The sequence below is a fragment of the Aphis gossypii genome, chromosome X (assembly GCF_020184175.1).
Source record: "Aphis gossypii isolate Hap1 chromosome X, ASM2018417v2, whole genome shotgun sequence".
In the NCBI taxonomy this organism is placed as follows: Eukaryota; Metazoa; Arthropoda; class Insecta; order Hemiptera; family Aphididae; genus Aphis; species Aphis gossypii.
Window position 1 is genome coordinate 27123965 of NC_065533.1, and position 12595 is coordinate 27136559.

The 12595-nt window shown below is 25.8% G+C and overlaps 2 long non-coding RNA genes and 1 other non-coding gene across 3 annotated transcripts; 1 reads left to right on the top strand and 2 right to left on the bottom strand.

Moving 5' to 3' along the window:
• The first annotated feature begins 1728 nt into the window (after positions 1-1728).
• On the top strand, positions 1729-8341 carry LOC114130107 (uncharacterized). Its single transcript, XR_003592896.2, has 6 exons — positions 1729-2048; positions 3564-3767; positions 5239-5310; positions 6073-6214; positions 6290-6441; positions 8004-8341. It is a non-coding gene; the product is annotated as an uncharacterized LOC114130107 (long non-coding RNA).
• Positions 3595-3666, bottom strand: Trnae-uuc (transfer RNA glutamic acid (anticodon UUC)). The gene has a single exon. It is a non-coding gene; the product is annotated as a tRNA-Glu (tRNA).
• Positions 8342-11007: 2666 nt separating the features above from the next.
• LOC126552719 (uncharacterized) lies at positions 11008-12475 on the bottom strand. The gene is made up of 2 exons (XR_007606134.1): positions 11244-12475; positions 11008-11163 (listed from the first exon to the last, which is right to left on the bottom strand). It is a non-coding gene; the product is annotated as an uncharacterized LOC126552719 (long non-coding RNA).
• Positions 12476-12595: the final 120 nt, after the last annotated feature.

Below are 12595 nucleotides of genomic sequence, written 5' to 3' on the forward strand. Positions count from 1 at the left end.
TTTTAACTAATTACCATCCAATTTATACTCATAGCCATAGTAAGGTCCATTAGTACTCCTAGAAAATTATAGTATTTGCGCCTCTCCCTCTCCCTCTCCTGTCCCCACACACAAACTTTGTGCTTAATTTCCTTAAATTCCTTATCATACTTAATAAATAGATGTTTGAATGTTATATCATTTTTTTCAATTATTATTTTTAAAATGTATTGACAAATTAATGTTAAAATATTTGAACTCTAAAATAAAAAGAGTGGTCAAGTGAGTACCTAATGCTCTGCTGTATAATAGGTCACTATAATTTATGTATTAAATTTGAATCCAATGATAGGTAGGTATCATTGTACACGAAAAACGATTCTGAACAGAAATGATTTGTCAGCTTAGGATATAATTTCCAGTGGTTGTTATAAAAGGTGGTTTATGTTTTAATGGCCTGAATATACCAAAATTTAAGTTCTTTTATAATTATTAATGGCCAAACTTATGGAAAATCTTGTATTAAATTTTCAACTCTTAGCTACTTATACAAACATTTTTATGAATTATACCTTCCAAATGATTTGCAAATATTCATGATTTTGATGGATCAATATTAATGAACTTAAAATGCTAATAAAAAAAAATTGTCCCTTTGTATTCTTATAATTTTTGAATCATTATAAGACTAATTTATGAGGAACTTTGTATTAAATTTTCAAGTATTTTGACTCGGCCAAAAAATTTTCATCAAAATGTATGAAAAAAAAAACTATTTCAAATGACTTAAATAGCATTAAAATAAGTGAAATATTTTGAAAATTAAATTGTGTAAAGAAAACGCCAATCTATATAACTGATGAAATTTTAAAGTATTTACAGTGACTAGTTTTTGAGTTACAATCATATAAAAAATCGATTGTGCCAGAAACTGGTTTTGCGTGAAAATTCCTGTTTTTCCGTCACATTTTTTTTTATTTTTCTCGATTTTTTTGAAGACTTTTGGAAAATGTTTACTTTTGACCTTTATAGTACACCAAGGATATTCACTTAGACATCGGAAACCACTCCCAAAGTTTGAATTAAAGCATTATTTCGAGAAATTATGCTGTACACACACACACACACACACACACACACACACACACACACACACACACATCATTTTAAAATCAATACTACATTCATCACTTCGTTCAGAATCTAAAAGTATAGATAATAGATACAATATTTAGAAATAACGTTAATTATTTTGAAAAACATTTAAAACCATTATTTGTATGATTATATTAACTTAAAACTTTTAAATATATTATGTTAGGTACCTACTTAGTACCTACTATGAATTTTATTATACCTACATCGACATTTTTTTGTTTAATTAATTAAGACATAATCTATTTATCTATTGATATTTTATAGTTTATACTATGCGTTTATTTTACTGTTTTACAATATTTACAGAAAGAATTTATTAAATTCTAAGTTGTTTAAATTGGTAAAATTTGGTATACAATATAATACGATTACCTATAATAATTAAATACCTAGGTACTAATAATTTAATAAATGCAATATTTTCGGATAATGCAAAATCGGAAAAATGTTAAAACTTCAACACTGGATACAATATATAGAATATATAGTAGTCAGGGTTTGTGATGCGTTCATAGATAATAAAGATATCTTTATTATCTATGGATACGTTTCAAAAATTCTATTATCTCTACGGTATCAATATTTCATTTATTTTATTTTTAATATAAATTACAAATTTAGTTTACAAATTTTACCGATGATATTGTTGATAGTAAATTATTAACTGTTTTAAAAAAGTGTTGTATTTAATTTTATTGACAATAATCATAAATCATAATCATTGGTACTAGAATCCGTTCCTGGCTAGACATTGATTAAGTAAAATTTAGAAACTTATATAAAGACCTTAGAAATCAGTGTCCTAGATACCTATGGCTTTTTTTTTTTTTATGATGGTTTATTTCATTTTTGGATATTAATCAAGAAAATGAATAGCATTGTGATCTTAGTTTAAAAACTGATAAAAATAAGTAAGTTTTTATCAATAATACTTTGAAGTTTTATACAAATTTACGAGTAAATATGGAAGTATAACTATTAGTAATTATTATGTTCTTTAATTTTTATCATGAGATTTATAGAAAGTTTTATAAAGGGCTATTATGAGTATAGTATTAAACTATTTTAATATGTTATACCCTAAGGAACAAATCTAGTTTACCACCCCCTCAAAATTTTGGTTTTTTTATACGTTTTAAAAATTATGGTGCCAAAAGTTTTTTTTTTCAGAAACCATTAGTTTTTGAGTAATCCAAAAAAAATATTTGTTTATTTTAACATACAATTTTCAGTACTTGTACATTATCATGACTACCACATATAGGGGTTATAGCGACGCTGTGTTCCACTCTAATCTTTTAAAGGCCAGCTTTGCTACTAGCATTTCTTATTTTTTTGAAGCCCACCATGTATGATTTTCAATAAAAATTAAGATTTACCTAGATTTACAATATATATTTTTTAATACATATATATTTATTATATCTATTTTAAGAATTAAAGCTATTAAATTTAAATTGCATTGTATATTTTAGTTTCTGAGAAGAAAACTATGCATATGATATATATTTATTTTACAATGTTGTGTTTTTAATTTTTTTGTTTCTGAAAAGCTTTTTTTGATGATATAAATAGTTTAAATTTATATTATTACTAGTTGAACCCTTGCATTTCGTTGCCTGTTAAAAATCCTACCTCTTATATGTCTCAAACTGTGTATTAAATTCATTACTTATGGTCAGGGCCGGATTGGTCTGACGAGCTACCGAGTAAAACCTCGGTGGGCCCCTCAAAATATGGCCTGGTATTATAGCTGGTTCGTTTTATATAGACATACGTGCCATGGAAACAAATAATAACAAATTCAAGGATAATAATTTCTCTTGTACTATTGTTATTACTTATTATTATTGTTTTTGAAACTAGTAGCAACCATCTATAAAAAAAAATTTCCATCGTAAACCTCAAAATGTCTGTTTGAGCACCTCCCGGGGTTAGGCCTATCACTTTTTAACTTACCCTATGTTCTAACCATAAGTCTAATAAATCTCTGTACCTAATTTTGTCTCAATCGGTCCAGCCATTTAGGAATGCATAAAGGGCAAACAAATAGAAATTCATTTTTATATAGGTATATATTAAATATATAATATCTTTTCTGATAACTAATAATAGGAAATTTAGTTAGTAATTTGTAGGGTTAAAAGTAAAATAATGTACAATACTTTCTTTACTTTACCCAATAGTTAGAAAAAATGGAAAAACGAGAATTTTGATGTATACGAAATAGGTTGTTAATATTAAAAAAAAATAGTTTTTATTGTTAAATAGCATTTAATATTTACTACTGCAATATTTTAAATTCTTCATAAGTAAAATGGAATTAAAAATAAAAGATTAAACTTGAATCTATATTATATTATAAAGTTTTAGTCTAAAGAATGTATTTATTTTTATCGTAGATAATATAAGTTATATTTTTTCAGGATAGATTGAAAAAAAAACGCAAAAATTTTATTCCGGTACCGGGAATCGAACCCGAGCCTCCTGGGTGAAAGCCAGGTATCCTAGCCACTAGACCATACCGGAGACATATAGAATTGTTATTAATAAAAGCCACATGAATTCGACTATGCGTTCGTGAAAATGTCAAACTCAGTGGTAGTAGCTGTGCCAGGATTGTGTATTAAGTAAGGCAAACTTGAATTTTGAAGCATGTAATTTTACTGAAGAGCCAATATATAAAACGTATAATAAGACATAAGATCTTTAAACCACATTTCCTGAACATCATTTTTGTTTGAGTATCTAGTGAATGATACGGTATTTCATTCAAACAAAAGATTTAAAAAAAATAATTATAAATTTAGGCTCCTCTTCATAAAATAAAATTCATAAAAGACACTCTTTTGAATAGCAAGTATACTCACTAATTATATTATTGATTTCATATATTTTCTATATTATTATTCACTATGCAAATTAGCATGGTTCGAACTTATCATTAATAAAACTAATATATTTATTTTTTCATTAGCTTTGAAATCAATTCAAGTTTGGCAACAATTTTTATGGTCTTTACGAGAGTCATATTTAGAAAATCTTTTACTTGACATAGCATTTTTCCAATTTTTATGTCTAGTTCTAGTAAAAATAAAGTCTGGGTTGTTCAAACAAAAAATCTGGACGGAAAGCAATAAATACTATTTTCTAATTGACTGTACTAAAGCCATTTTTATTGTTAAAACCATCTAGATTCTAGATATAAAACTCATTGTTCTCTTAGATTTACCTTTTATAATAATCAATTTTTTAAAAGTTTCTAAGTTTTGGATAGATTGGCCTTTTTCAATGGTTTGAGGAATATCAGCTGCTCCACTAATTTTACTAGCACTAGATATTTATTATTATATTTTGAAGTATTCCTACTGAGGCAAAGTCCAGACTCATTTACTTCATAACAAATGTTAAAATAAAATACTAATCTAATACTTAATAACACAATAAGAAATAATATTAATTTTTATAACATGGTAAAAAATTGTATAAACTGCTAAAATTTGTGTCATTATTATTATTGGATGAATATGAAGATAATATTTCTTCTCTAGCCAGCAAAACTGTTGTTTATCATATGTTTTGACTAAAACATTTTTACTAACACCATTAAAGTTATTATAAAACATTTATGTATGAACATAATAAGATTTTAATTAATAATACTATCAATTTTAAATATATTAATAAGCTATTTAAAACTGTGTAGTAAAATATCAATATGTAAATAAGATGTTATTTTATCTTTATAAAACAATTAAGTTAATAAGTTTTTTATTTTATTTTTTTTTTATATATAATATAAAAATACTAGGTAGAAACTGAGAAATTAAATTAATTTTTTTAATTAATTAATAGTGTTTTTTTATATATAATATGCATTAATGAATGTAATACATACAAATAATGTATTATACATCTATCCTATCAGTAATTTGTTTTCATAATATTTAACTAAAATTATGATTTTTAACATTTACTAAGTATAAACAGTTAATTCTAGTTTAGTCTAGATTAACTTAGTAATTGGGCTTTTATAATAATATATATGTGTATAGTGTATACCTACTGTTTAGTATATATATTTTTAATATTTTATTTTAGATCGGAGGAGATGGAGGCAAAAATAAATTAATAGCATTCATATGGCTGCTTCATATCAAAGGTTATATAATTGTATGTATTTATTTATTATTAATATGTATGTAACATAATTCAAAATTCATAACCATAAACAAATAATTTTATTTAAATATTTAACTGAAACAAAATTAGCTTTAATTATAATATATGACATATTTTAAAACTAAAAAAAGTCGACTTTCTTTTTTTTCTATCTGGTTAATTGGAAGTTCAGATAATCAGAGTTCTACTGTATTTGGTATTTTCATTTATTTATTTAAATCCCACTGAATAAGTTTTTAGTAAAGGGATTAGACATCCTTAAGATAAATGTTATGATGCTTAATTTTAATATGTTTTATGCATTTATTATGATGTAAAATATTTGTAAATCGTAATTCAAATACTTAAATTTAGCAGTTAGTATAAATTTGACTGGTGTTTAGATTTTTAGAAGTTTGATGTCTCTTTAACTTTTAAATTTCATTATTATTTTATCAGGTCTATAGAATAGTTTATAAACTAATTTATAAAAAACAGTTTTAAGTCCTGTCTATCAAATTAATTTTTTACAATTTCTAATTATTTAAAATTTATACTATTAATATTTATTGAAAAAATTAAAAAAAAATTAATATTTAAATATTTGTGTACAAACTTAAAATAACTGAAAATTATATAACAGTGTAATTTTACATATAAATGCCAAGAAAAATGTACTAGAAATTTAAAAAAACTGATTAATATACATATAAACTATGTTTATATATTATGTATGTATTTGCTCTGTTATAATGAAATTGATCAATGTTCCAGGATATGGTTAACTGCATAACATCTCAATATAGAACTGCAAACTGAAGTATACTGTTGCCATTATAAGACATGCAATTTTAATTAGTGGAATCGTGGAATTTTATACCTGTATATAATTGGAATTGTGGAACTTTTAAATAATGTAATAGTAACTATTTTAACATGAATTATCAAATATTATATTGCATTATAGTTTTAACATATTTAAACATTATAGATGACTGCAAGTGTAAGATCACCCCAAGAATTGGATGTATTGAAAGCTTAAAAAATAAAGAACTTTTTATTCCAAATGGCACATACATCATAACCAATATTGATGAAGATTTGAGAAAAATATAATAGTCAATTTAATTTTAAACAAAACAAGTAATGAATACATTGCTAGTTTATTATATAAAATATCCTGTCTTTTTAAAATTGTATCACTGGTAGATCCCAAACTATATTTTTATGGTTCACAGAAATATTATGTTATTTAACTCTTTAACTACACACGTTAGTATTTTGTACATTAAATTTTCATTTTGTTTTATTTTGGTCCATAATTGTTTTTTTTTTTATCAATTATGACTTAGAAATAACAATATATTTTTATTTTAAATATTTTTATGATTAAACTTGATATAAAATTAAGTTTAACTTTATTCTTTTATTAGTTATACAGTGTATCACCAATTTAGGGAACACTGAATTTCTCAGCCGGATTTTTTTAGAATAAATCGATTTTTTTTTATATAAACTGGTGGTATATGTATACGTATTTTTTGATACATTTCAAATTTTTTTTAAATTGTGGTCTGTGCATGCGAAGTAAACTTTTTTTTTTTTTTTTTGATAGCAACACCTATTTTGAACACCATATTCGGAGAGGCCTATTTTTTTTTAAAGTTATTTTCATGCATCAACTATGGTTCCAAGTTCAAAATTGACTGAAAAAAGGCGGGTTTCCACTACATACGTGCATAGAAAATTTTCTTCTGTGATTGATTGGTATACATGATAAGCTTTTGGTATACTAGACAGTTAATACGTTACAATCAATCACAGAAAAATATTTTTATGCATGTACACGTGCACGTGTATGTAGTGGAAACTCGCCTTAAGAGCCATGTCAATTTTATTAAATAATACATTTTTTTAATTATTTTAAAACATTTATAAAATCATTTGTAATTAATTCTAATTGGTTACTTTTCGAATATTTGTTTTTTTAGAATTGTCATAAACAAAACTAACATAATATAAGTATAAAATTATATCACTTCTAAAAAAAATATTTATTTATTAAAATTGACATGGCTCTTATTCAGTCAATTTTGAATTTATAACCATAGTTGATACATTAGAATTACTTAAAAAAAAATTGACCTATCCAAATTTAGTTCAAAATAGGTGTTGTTATTTTAAAAAAAAGTTTCATTATGCATGCGCAGATCAGAATTTCAAAAAATTTTGATATGTATCAAAAAATGTATATTTATATACCAGCAGTTTGTAAAAAAAATAATCAATTTATTACTAAAATATCCGGCCGAGAAATTCAGTGTTCCCTAAGTTGGTGAACATCCTGTATATACCACTTTAATTTCTATGTAAATCAAATTGATGTACAAAATACACCACATGTGTAATTATTGAAAAAATAATAGCTTATATAATTAAGAATTATTCTGTAAAAAGTATATGGTATTAAATATACCAAAAACTCTCATACCACTTCTATTATAAAATGTATTCAAATAATAGGCTTGCAATATTATGGTGAAACGACCACCTATTATTCTCAATTTCCACATAACAGTTTTTCTTATCATCTAAGATTGCTCTTATTAAGACAGATTATAATTTATTATATTATTTCCTAGATATATTTATTTTATTTTATTATAAATTTTAATTAAACTATTATAACATTAATTTTCTTGCAGTGATATGACTACTGAAAATTAAAAAAAGGGCATGTCAATTCAATATTGGTCATTTCAGACTCCTATTGCCAAAACCTCAGGCTGGATAACAACAATTCTACTGATTTAAAAATATTGCAGTTCATAATTGTAAATGTATTTCTTTGAAAGTTTCACTCTAGCCATTTTGTTTATATAACTTATGAATTACTTCTCAACAATTTAAGTTTAACTTTGTAAAACTTATTTATTTATCAGACATGATTATAACAATTAGTACTTACAAATACAAATGCATTTGGAAAACATCTTGTGATAATTATAATTAATTCCTTAAAATAAATTTTAAATTTTGAAAATTTTCTAGTAACTTCCTTGTATATTTTAATAAAAAGATTCTGAATAGTTTAATATAATGAATCATCTTTTAGAAGAAACAAGTTGCTCTTGTATAAAACTTAAATTCAGAAAACACTTAATTAAATATTAAAAGTTTGTACAAATATTTTCAGTCATTAAAAATAACAAAATCTAACGTTGAAACATTGTTCTTAAATAAATATCCTTAATATTTAAGTTCTTATTAATCAATTATATAATCCACATATTGTGCATTAAGATTTATGACTTTCTGATAATGTCTTATTATTTTGTGTGAAATTACTTTTAAAATTATAATTTGTTATTAATTTTGAATGGTACAATAAAAAGTTTATATTTACCATAATTGTGTATTAGTACCACGATTGCACTGTTAAATAGTACGTTTAAAATACACCCAGAGCGCTAGTTATTTGCTACTTTTGCTAGTGGTTACTACAACTGGTTAGTCAATAGTCAGTCTAAAGAGAGTTTTTGAGTATTTCGACTAGTACTGAATCCTGAGTTTGAGTGACATTGTGTTTATTAATTTTATACATCTATTGTGTATAGTATATTAATACACTTTAGGGCTTGAACTCAACATATTAATCACATTAATAGTATAAAATCTTCACGAGTATATGAAAAGTTTTTAATCATTTACGATTGCAATATTCATAAAATATTAAGCTACTCTATGTTTTGTTTTTTATATTATTAATATAATTAGTATAGTTGGTACCCCGAATTTAAATTATTTTTTATCACAATATTCGTGGTTGGTACAGTAATTTTGTAAACTTTCATTGTGCATTTGACATGGACTACTCGAGGTAAGATTTTTTAATTATTAGAAAATTAAATTGGGATTCATTAAAAGCAAGCCTTTTATAAGTATGGTTATGTTTAATTTTTTTAATTGGCAAACGCCCAACTTATTTTATAATTATTGTGAGCCAAACTTATGGAAAACCTTTTATTGCGTTTTTATAATTCTTGACTATTTTCATAAAATTTTTAACCATCAAATAATTTGCAAACATTCATCATTTTGACGAATATTATCAATATTTGAATTTTAAAAAATAATAATAAAAAAAAAATTGTGCCTAGGTATTCCTATGATTCTTAAATCACTATAAGATGAACTCATGAGGAACTGTATTGAAATTTTCAAATATTTTGACTAAAAATGTTATCGTCGATTATAAAAAAAAAAAAAAAACAAATATTATAAATACCCTTAAAATAAGCGAAGTATTTTGAAAATTAATTAAGTAAAGAAAATGCTAATCTCAATAACGGGTGAAATTTACAAGTACCTATTACGTATTACCTACGACTTCTATTTTTCGAATAATAACAAATATTAATTAAAATCGTCATCGTTACGCGGTTTCGTAGAAATTTAAACTTGAAACGCATACAAAAAAAATGTGACCTGCGATTTTGAATTTTTTTAACTTCAATAAGAACAACTTATAAGAAACTTTGTATTCAACTTTCAAGTTTTTAGGCATTCAAAATTTTTTTTTCGACACATTTCAAAAAAAAAAAAACTTAAAAATCGAAAATTTCAGTTTTTAACTAGCTCAAAAAAACCAGAATATTTTGAAAATTTAACCGTATAAATAACGCTAATATAAAAATTTGGTGAAAATGTCTAGTATTTACAGTTATTCGTTTTTGAGTTAAACTATATAACAAAATTTTTTGATAAGTGCTGGAAACTTCTTACTTTAGACACTGAGATAAATAAGAATATTATACTAAAGTGCGGACTCGCCTAGTTCGTTTGTTGCGAAAAACGGACCGTCTCAACTGCCGCTACCCCCACCACCTATGGCATGAAATTGAACTTCCATACAAATAACATTGAAAAACTACTCATTTTAACTTAACTTTTAACTTCATTTTAACTCTGGGATAAATGGTCGTGTTGCGTTAACTTTGGTACCAACATTTTTGTTTTTATATGTACTTAAAATTAATACTTACCAAAAATAAAAATATAAATTATTTGAAAATCATTTATTTACTCATGCCATTTGCATAATATAATTTTTTACCATACAGCCATACAGGAGTGGGGTAACCGGCCGGTTTTCACACTATAGTCCGCGCTCCAGTATATTCTCATCTATTTCAGTGACTTAAGACCATTATAATAAATATACTCATTTAGCCATAGGATACACCCCTGAAGTTTTAAATTGAAGCATTATTTTAACAAGTAGTGTACAGTGTATGCAGACACTATAGTCTATAACAAAACAAAAAACATCTGTAAAATCAATACATACCTCACTTCGTTCAGAATTAAAAACTATAATATTAGGTATATTATATTCAACTAATCAAAAAAATAAAAATAAACAGTTTAAATTAACTATCGAAGTATCTAACTCTTAGACTACAAAAAAAATTATTATATCCAATTTGAGAAATCCGCGTAATTCTGTATAGTAACCAATTATAGTCATTGAGTCGGAGTGGAATGAATTTGATTATCTTTAATTTAATAATAGTCACTGAGTATAATATGCAGTTAAAATCTACTTTAAGTAGGTTACTTGAAATATTAATTTATCATCATATTATATATTTACCAAAAACTGTCGTGGGGTTTTCCATAAATAATAGTGTAATACGGCAGATAAAGTATTTGGTAACGACAACTATAATTACATTGAAATTCTTATATGATTATAACAAGAAGTAATAATAAAATAAATTTATCATTATCTGTTACTCCAATACCATACGTCCATACTAGCAGTTCTTTGAGAGTAATGAACTGGACTTTGACCAAATGTGTCTGTAACAAAATAGAGATATAATATATTATTTGATTATTGTCTACCGTGCTCACGATATGAAAGTATAATATAGGTATACCTATGGAATATTATACGTGCCCGTATCTTTTTTGTCATTTTGATCATCACTACCTTTTTATTCGAATATTTAATATTTGTATCGACGTACGACCCTAGATTAAAATAAATAATAATATACTAGTATATATTTTAATCTATGGTACGACGTAATTAATGTTATTTATGTACCAATTTTTTTCAGAAATAATTGTAATCGCCAAACGCGAACCATTCCTGGTTTAGGTATTATTCATTACATAAATATTATATTACTCGTATTTTAATATTAATTTTCGACCGTCGTTAAATTCTTCACCGTGTGTGAGATACTCGCGTCTCTCATTGTTTAAGAGCACGCTACAGTCTAGCACGTGTTTCTTTGTCTCACAAAATGTAAAACATAACAAAAAAACTGATTAGCGCGGGAAACGATCGAGAAGGCTACGGTCATACTATAACTCGTAACTAAAGAAACGACATTTTCACCGGTCTGAACAACAACAAAAAGTTGTTCAATTCTGAAAATGCGTGATTTTGATACAAAAAGAATTACCAAATAAAAAAATAAAAACGATATTAATAATGATTTATATTATAAGTACCTATCATATAGCCAGTATATAGATCGGAAAAAATTACAAATAAATACGCAGTATGGCCCACGGAAAACCGTGGGATCGGGCTAGCTTTAGCTCACCCAGCCTTCTCGTCTATAAATCGTTAAAAAACGCGTACGGTTAATGTCCGAAACAGCGGTTCTAAAGCTGCGTGGGTCGCGAGTCAATTTTTGGAGGGTAGCTAGAAGTGTTTATTAATTATACATATTATGAAATATTGTAAGAAATGTATGTCTTTTAAAAAAAAATTGCTTAGACTATAGGACTTCTATAGAAGTATAGGCGGTCTCGATAGATTTTTTTGGAAGAACATTTGGGTCGCGGTCCTTAAAAAGAGATTGAGAACCACTGGTCTGAAATGATTTCACGGCGCCTTTAAATATATTATTTCATTCAGAATAACGATGTATTCATTGTATTAATTGTCGTGTTCAGACTTCAGACGGGTTTTTTTCGGCGGCGATCACCAGTGCTCTCCCCGCTTCGCCTAGTCCATCACCAGTACAAACATCTGCCGCCTAGTGAACCCACCTGCACCCGCCTAGCCCACGTCCACGTTCATGCGCACTAGTCTCCCGTCGACTGTCGAGTATGAACTTATTTTGAATTCGAAATTTCGAACACAATAGATAAAGGTACGTGGCATACCTTTCTTTCTGAATTCCAAGCGAAATTTAGGGTTGTTTGATAATAAAAAATTGTAACAGTGTGCAGTGGTAGGATTTTAGAAAATCTGTTACCAATGATCACGCGA